Below are 7,321 nucleotides of genomic sequence, written 5' to 3'. Positions count from 1 at the left end.
GATGAAGGGTCTAGGCCCGAAACGTCAGCCTCTCTGCTCCTATGATGCTGCTTGGCCTGCTGTGTTCATCCAGCCCTGCACCTTGTTGTCATTAGAGGATAAATAATGGACCGGCTGTTAATTGTTTTAGTCACACAGATAAAAGGATAAAGAGGCGCTGAATTTGCTTTAACTTTCAGCCAAAAAGGGAATAGAGTGCCACAATTTCTCTCCTCTGGTTAGGTTTGTACCCAGCTATCACCGAAGAGGAAGAATGGCACCTACTTGATCCCTTGCACAAGTGTTGAGCAATGCAGGAACTTTACAGTCTCAGGCATCATCATAACATAGCTCCTTTGCACCAGCTCAATTGCTACTGTTGAAGCAAAGGTTTAATTTATCTTTTGCTCTACATTTCCCCGCAATTTCTTTTGAGATGTCCCTTTCAAAGATTAACATTTAGCTATGAACATTTAACTCTTTATTCCCATCACCTCCCACCCACGAGTCTTGTTAATTTTTACAAGCGTTCTCAGGTCTTTTGGAGACTGTGCAGCATATATGCTCGAGGGTGGAGTGGGATAATATTTTCTCTGCGGGCAGTAACATTTCTGGACTTCCAACAGAAATTAGAAGTATATCACTGTCAACAAGGAAATAGACTCCTGGGCCAGGATGTATTAAACAATCCTGTGGGGCACTGCGGTCTGCAGTTTAATGTATTGCCCCATTTGTTTCAAAGCTTTTTGCAAAAGATCATTCTCATTCTGCACATGATGTCCATCATTAACAAAGGCTTGCTTTTGCACTTTCTGCAAACTTAAAGGAAGAATTTTGCTAAGACTATATTTTTAAAAATATTAGATCCTCACCCATTAATAGCAGCAGAAAGTTTTCGCCAGCTTTTGAAGTTTGGAATAGACCTGTGAAGGGCCACCTCTTTCTTCCATTGATGTATCCCTTTATTGTACAGTTGTTTGGGAATGTTGGCTGGCTGTGTAGAAGGTTTCCAGGAATCTGCTGTAAGCTTTTCTTTTTCAATTTCCAAGGCTTTATTGCATTTTTCCACTGCTGATGGTTGGAATTTTCAGCCAGCTGTTTCTTTGAGAGAATTTGAGTCTTGCAATTCTTGTTTAAATTTGAGATAGTAGGAACTGCCGATGCTGGAGTCTGAGATAACAAGGTGTAGAGCTGGATGAACACAGCAGGCCAAGCAGCATCAGAGGAGCAGGAAAGCTGATGTTTCGGGTCTGGACCCTTCTTCAGAAAAAAAAGGATCCAGACCTGAAACGTCAGCCTTCCTGCTCCCCTGCTGCTGCCTGGCCTGTTGTGTTCATCCGGCTCTACACCTTGTTATCTTTTGTTTGACTTTGATCTGTTTAAGCCCCTTTTTATGCTCAACCTTAAGCTTCACCAAGGCTCGATAGTTTGGCCATCTGTCTCTTTGCTGAGAGGAAGTTTGGGACTTTTGATAAATTGTTGATGGGTTTGAGGTGCGCACTTTTCTTGGATTTCTTGGTAGATTTGACAATTTTTGGACACTCAATGTGGGAATGGTCCGATAGGGAGTTAAACGTATTATTATGACCAGGATGGGAGAGTGCAATGTCTCCCTCTAGTCCCAATACTTCACTGGTCGCAACTTATATTTAAGCGTTCTACCCAGTTACTGATATGACTAAGTAATACTTGATTTGTATTAGGTTTAGGACAAAATGACTGATCAAAACTATTGATCTATTGAAAATGAGACATTTTTGGCAAAGAAGGTAGACTAACTAAAACACAGTATGATATATGAATGTATGAATATCTACACTTCTAAACACCTCAACACAGAACAACATGCACACACACGTACACACACACACACACACACATACACACACGAATACATAGAAACAGACACATGCACACACAGACATATATACTCAAACACAGAGATACACGCACACGTGAATGCACACACATACGATCAAACATGCACTCACCCATGCATGCACACACATGCACACATACACGCGTGCAAACATGTACACACACACAAGTACACACATGAACCCACATATCTAGACATGAACGCGCACACATACACACACGTGCATGCGCACAGTGAAGGAAAGGGGAAATGGATTTCTCTGCAGAGATTCACTTTGAAAAATAAAAGGCAAAAGCACAAAGTGTGCAATGTTCAAAAAGCTGTCAGCCTGGTGTTCCGGCCTGTGAGCACAGGCCACTAAACGTGTGCATTTGTCTCTGAGATCTTTGCAGGTGCAGTCATTGAGGAAATAACAAGACGAACTCCTTCAAAACTTTCTTATGGAAGTAGCTGATCGCTGTTCTAGGTGCCACACTTGATGTACACCAAGGGTTTGTTGAGAAACAGGAGAGCTGAGTTAGGTAGTTTCTTTCCCTCAGCAGGCTTGACTCCAATTCCCACACACCCAAACACTGTTCAAGCAGAAACGAACTCTCTCGCATTTATAAAACCCAGGCAGGTGACTTGCAGCAAATAATCTACCATTTATCTGAAACAATATGATTTGCAAGAAATACCTTCTTGAAAAACAACTTACAAAGCCTTTAAGAAAATCAATGCAGAAATCCACTGAACTTCAAATAAATCAATTTTTCCTCAAACTTTCAAAATTCAATTCTTCAAAGAATATATGAAATATGAAGCCATCATAACATTATCCTTTTTCTGTGACATGTTCTACCTTAGTTAGTTGCCATTGTGGAACTATCACATCTCCCAAGAGGAATGTCCACTTGGTCTTTAGTGGCAACAACTTTTTGGCCAGTTGCAGACTGAGGTGGTTTCTTTGAACAGTTTCTTGCTGTGAGGAAATATCTCCTATTGCTGTTTTGGCAAACCATCTGAAATAGCCGTGTATTCAGAATTACGGTTGGGCAGAATTGACAACAATTTTTCGATGGTAATGCATGCAAGAAGCAATGGCAGCAGTAGCATCCTCTTGTCCCTGTGGCTGTTATCTTTCTGACACATTGGTGGCCCTTGGATGAACAAATTGGACTGAATTAGAGTCAGTGAACTGAGCCCAGGAAAATTCTTTGCCCCCCATAACACGTCAGTTTTATCTACGAAGTTAAGCTTGTCTGGAGAGCTGTGATGTTTGTGGTAATGTAAGGTCTTCTTTAGACTGTGAAAAATCTGAGAGAGCTTCACCCCATCAGAATGCAGTATGAGCTTCTGTTTCAAGTTTTCCGTTTGATAATTCAAATGATGATGATGAGAATGATGTAGTTGGACATTGTGATGAGGGATGGAGTTGTTTATTGGATGATACAGTGTGAGGGTGGAGCAGTTTATTGGATGATACAGTGTGAGGGTGGAGCAGTTAGCCTAGAGGGCTAACATGTTTTTCATAATGAAGGGTAACAGCAGGATCATAGGATCCCTACAGTGTGGAAACAGTCCCTTCGGCCCAACTAGTCCACACCGACTTTCAGAGCATCCACCCAGACCCATCCCTGTATAACCCACCTGATTTACACATTCCTGAAGACTACAGGCAATCTCCCATGGCCAATCCACCTAGCCTGTACATCTTTGGGCTGTGGGAGGAAACCGGAGCACCCGGAGGAAACCCACGCAGACACAGGGAGAATGTGCAAACTCCACACAGACAATCGCCCAAGGGTGGAATCGAACCCAGGTCCCTGGCGCTGTGAGGCAGCAGTACTAACCACTGAGCCACCGTGCCACCCATTGGGTTCAATTCCTGTTCAAGCTGGGTTAGATGTATCTCCTCACACCACCCTTCATGGCGAGAAGTAATAGCATACCACTAGTCCAATAAAATGCCAAGCAAACAGTTCAGTATGAAGTGTGGCAGGCAATATTCCAAGGACCTATCTTCAGGCAGAGTTTACATGATGACATGGGGTTGGATTAATTTCCTCATTATTCTATATTATATGATTATGCAACCAATGTTAGTGACTTCCTGATTGGAGAAGAGGGAAGTAATTGTTGTCGGATAATATAAATACTTTCTTGAAGATAGCCAGAGATTTGGGAGGAGATGTCAGATAAAGTTTTTATATTTAAGTGGAGATAGTTGGCATCATTGCAGCTGTAAGATTGGAGGAACACCAGATCCACTTGGAGATGGTTCTATGTCAAAATTTTGTGCAACTTTTAGCCCTGAATGTCATTAGAAGATAACATTTTTAAGAAAAGGTGATGTTTACCAGCACCCTGGCCTCCCGTAGTCATTTCTGAACATAACTACATAATAATCACTGATGGTGGTAACAAAATAATTCCCAATTATTTTTGGGTTACATTAGATAAGATGACCAAATGCTTGGCCAATGAGGTAGATTTATAGAACGTCTTACGGGAGACAAGATTATTCTGCTATTAACATCTGTTGTATAACTATTGTTTGCTTTCTCTCCTTAACCATTACCACTGTCTTTGCCTTTTGTTCCATGGCCTCTCTGACTCTGGATTGCCCTTACCCTGACCTTTCCTTCCATTCCACTTGCTCCTTTCCCCCTTTCGCAACTGCATAAAACCCAACACTTTTCCAGTTCTGAAGAAGGGTCATATCATACTCGAAATGTTAACTCTGTTTCTCTCCCCAGACATTGCCAGACCTACTGCATTTCTCCAGCACTTCCTGTTTTGAATCTCCTGAACATTAGCCTTGGCCTCTGAATTACAGGTGCTGCCAACTCACTACCTTCTACCAAAGGTGGGGTTGTACTATAGACCTCCTGATAGCTAATGGGAGATAAAGGAACAGATATAGAAGCAGATCATGGAAGGATGTAGAAACAAAAGTGTTGCTGTAATGGGTGATTTTAACTGACTCAGTATGGACTGGGACTCCCTTAGTGCAGGTCCTCAGAATTTGTTCGGTACATCTAGGAGGGTTTCTTGAAGCAATATGTAGGTAGTACAACAAGGGAAAGGGCCAGACCAGACCTTGTACTGGGGAACGAGCCTGGCCAGATGATCAATGTTTCAGAGTGGAGGCATCTTGGGAATAGTGATCATAATTCTGTATGTTTTTAAATAACAATGGATAAGGATAAGTCTGGTCCTTGGTTAAAGTAGTAAATTAGGATAAGATCATTTACAACAGTATTAGGCAGGAACTGGAGAGATTAGTTTGGGAGCAGCTGTTTTAGGTTCAATCTATATCAGACATGTGGCAATCTATTAAAGGCCAGTTGTTTAGAGTTCAGGATCAGCATGCCTCTGCGAGATGAAAGATAAGGATGGCAAGATTCTGGAGCCCTGGATGACAATAAATATTGAAACTTTGTCAAAAAAGGTAAAGAAAGAATGTGTAAGTTTAGAAAATTGAAATCTGACAAGACCCACGAGGAATATAACGGAAGCAGGAAAGAATTTTAATAAGAATTAGGAGGGAAATAAAAATTAATATGGGCCATGAAATGTCCTTGGCAAGTAGAATTGAGGAGTGCTGGCACCTCTGTTGTTTCTAATATGTAAAAATGGTTTGGATGAAAATGTTGGTGGCCTGATTAGTAAGTTTGCAGGTGATATGAAAATTGGTGGAGCTGTGGATAGTAGGGAAGGTTCTCAAAGGATACAGCAGGATATAGATCAGTTGGAAAGTTGGGTAGAGAAATGGCAGATGGTGAGTCGTCTGGACAAGTGTGAGGTGATATATTTTGGGAGGAAGAGGAAAGTATACAGTAAATGGCAGAACCCTTAGGAGAATTGTTATATAGGGGGATCTTGGGATGCAAGTCCATTGATCCCTGAAAGTGCCAACCCAAGTGGATAAGGTGGTAAAGAAGGCATATGGCATAATTGCCTTCTTCGGTCAGGGCATTGAGTATAAAAGTTGGCAAGCCATGTTGCAGCTTTATAAAACTTTCGTTAATCCACACTTGGAATTTTGTGTGCAGTACTGATCACTACACTATAGGAAGGAAGTGGAGGCTTTCGAAAAGGTGTAAAAAAGGTTTACAGGATGTCACCTGGATTGGAGTGTAATTGCTATAAGGAGAGGTTGGTCAGCTTTTACTCGAGCATCAGAGGCTGAGGGGAGACCTGATAGAAGTATGTAAAACTGTGAGAGGCTCAGGTGGATAGTCAGAGTGTTTTTCCCAGGGGGGCATCAGTTTAAAGTGAAAGGAGGAAAGTTCAAAGGAAATGTGCGAGTGAAGTTTTTTTCCACAGAAGGTGGCACATGGTGCCAAGGGAGTTGGTAGAAGTAGATATGATAACAACATTTAAGAGGCAATTAGACAGGCACATGAACAGGCTGGGAACGGAGGGATATGGATCATGTGCAGGCAGATGGAATTAGTTTAACATGGCATCATGGTCGGCACAGATATGGTGGGCCGAAGAGCCTGTTCCTGTGCTGTACTGTTCTACGTTTTATGTTCTCCAAGCACCCTGGCCATTGTCTTTGCGTGGTCTGTCTTGTGAGTTGAGCAGTTATTTCAAAACATTGTTCATTCTCAGCAGCTTGATAACTTTCCAATGTGACCTCTCAGACTTTTCTCACAGTCAATGTCAAAAATCAAAGCTTTCCCTGTGAAATGCCTCCCTTTCAAGCTGTTCTCTTTTTCCAATAATATCTTTAAAAACACCCTGCCTTCCACAATATCCCCTAGAAAGTAGGTTGAGGTCAAACAGGAACTTAACAGTACCAAGTATCAAAAACATGGGCCTCATGCTTCACTTTCGCCAGTCTCTCTGTCTCGCTGTGTAATGTTGATGTTTTGCTGCCAATCTGTTGGAGTATAGCAGCCAACAAGCAGTCAAACACCTCTCCATGTGTCTAATCTGTGTGCTTTGTACTGACCTGAAACTGGAATTGCAGCTTACACTGCCGAAAAATTATCTAAATTTTTGACTCCCTACTCCCATTTCCATTTTTTCAATTGCTTCTGCCTCCAGGAACTGCCCAACTGTACATTTTTTTTTTGAGATCTAGTGCACAGAATGAGTTATCGGGAGTTCTGCCTTTAATAACAGATCAAGTCTAAACTGCTCCCATTTAACTAGGGAGGGTCTCTCTGGCTGCAGTTAACATTTTCCACATGCAGGAAAAAAGGGGAGGGAGCTGGCAGTAAGAGCCTTTGTGAATTGCTGTGGAGAGCAATTTGAGTTGGAGCTAAATGATTCTCCTCCCTTGAAATCTTTTGCTGCGTCTGTCACTCTCCTCAGGCTGGGTTACAGTGCGGTCACAGGCTGCCTCTGCTGGTCTATCCCACTCTAGCGACTTATTGACACTCAGCAATTAAAAGCTAAAACTTCTGATCAGCAAACTGCCCTGACACTTGTTTAACAAGCCCATGCTGTGCGGTGCTTTGTTTTAAC

Source organism: Rhincodon typus, chromosome 12 (genome assembly GCF_021869965.1).
Source record: "Rhincodon typus isolate 14 chromosome 12, sRhiTyp1.1, whole genome shotgun sequence".
NCBI lineage: Eukaryota > Metazoa > Chordata > Chondrichthyes > Orectolobiformes > Rhincodontidae > Rhincodon > Rhincodon typus.
Note: the sequence above shows the minus strand (reverse complement) of the source record.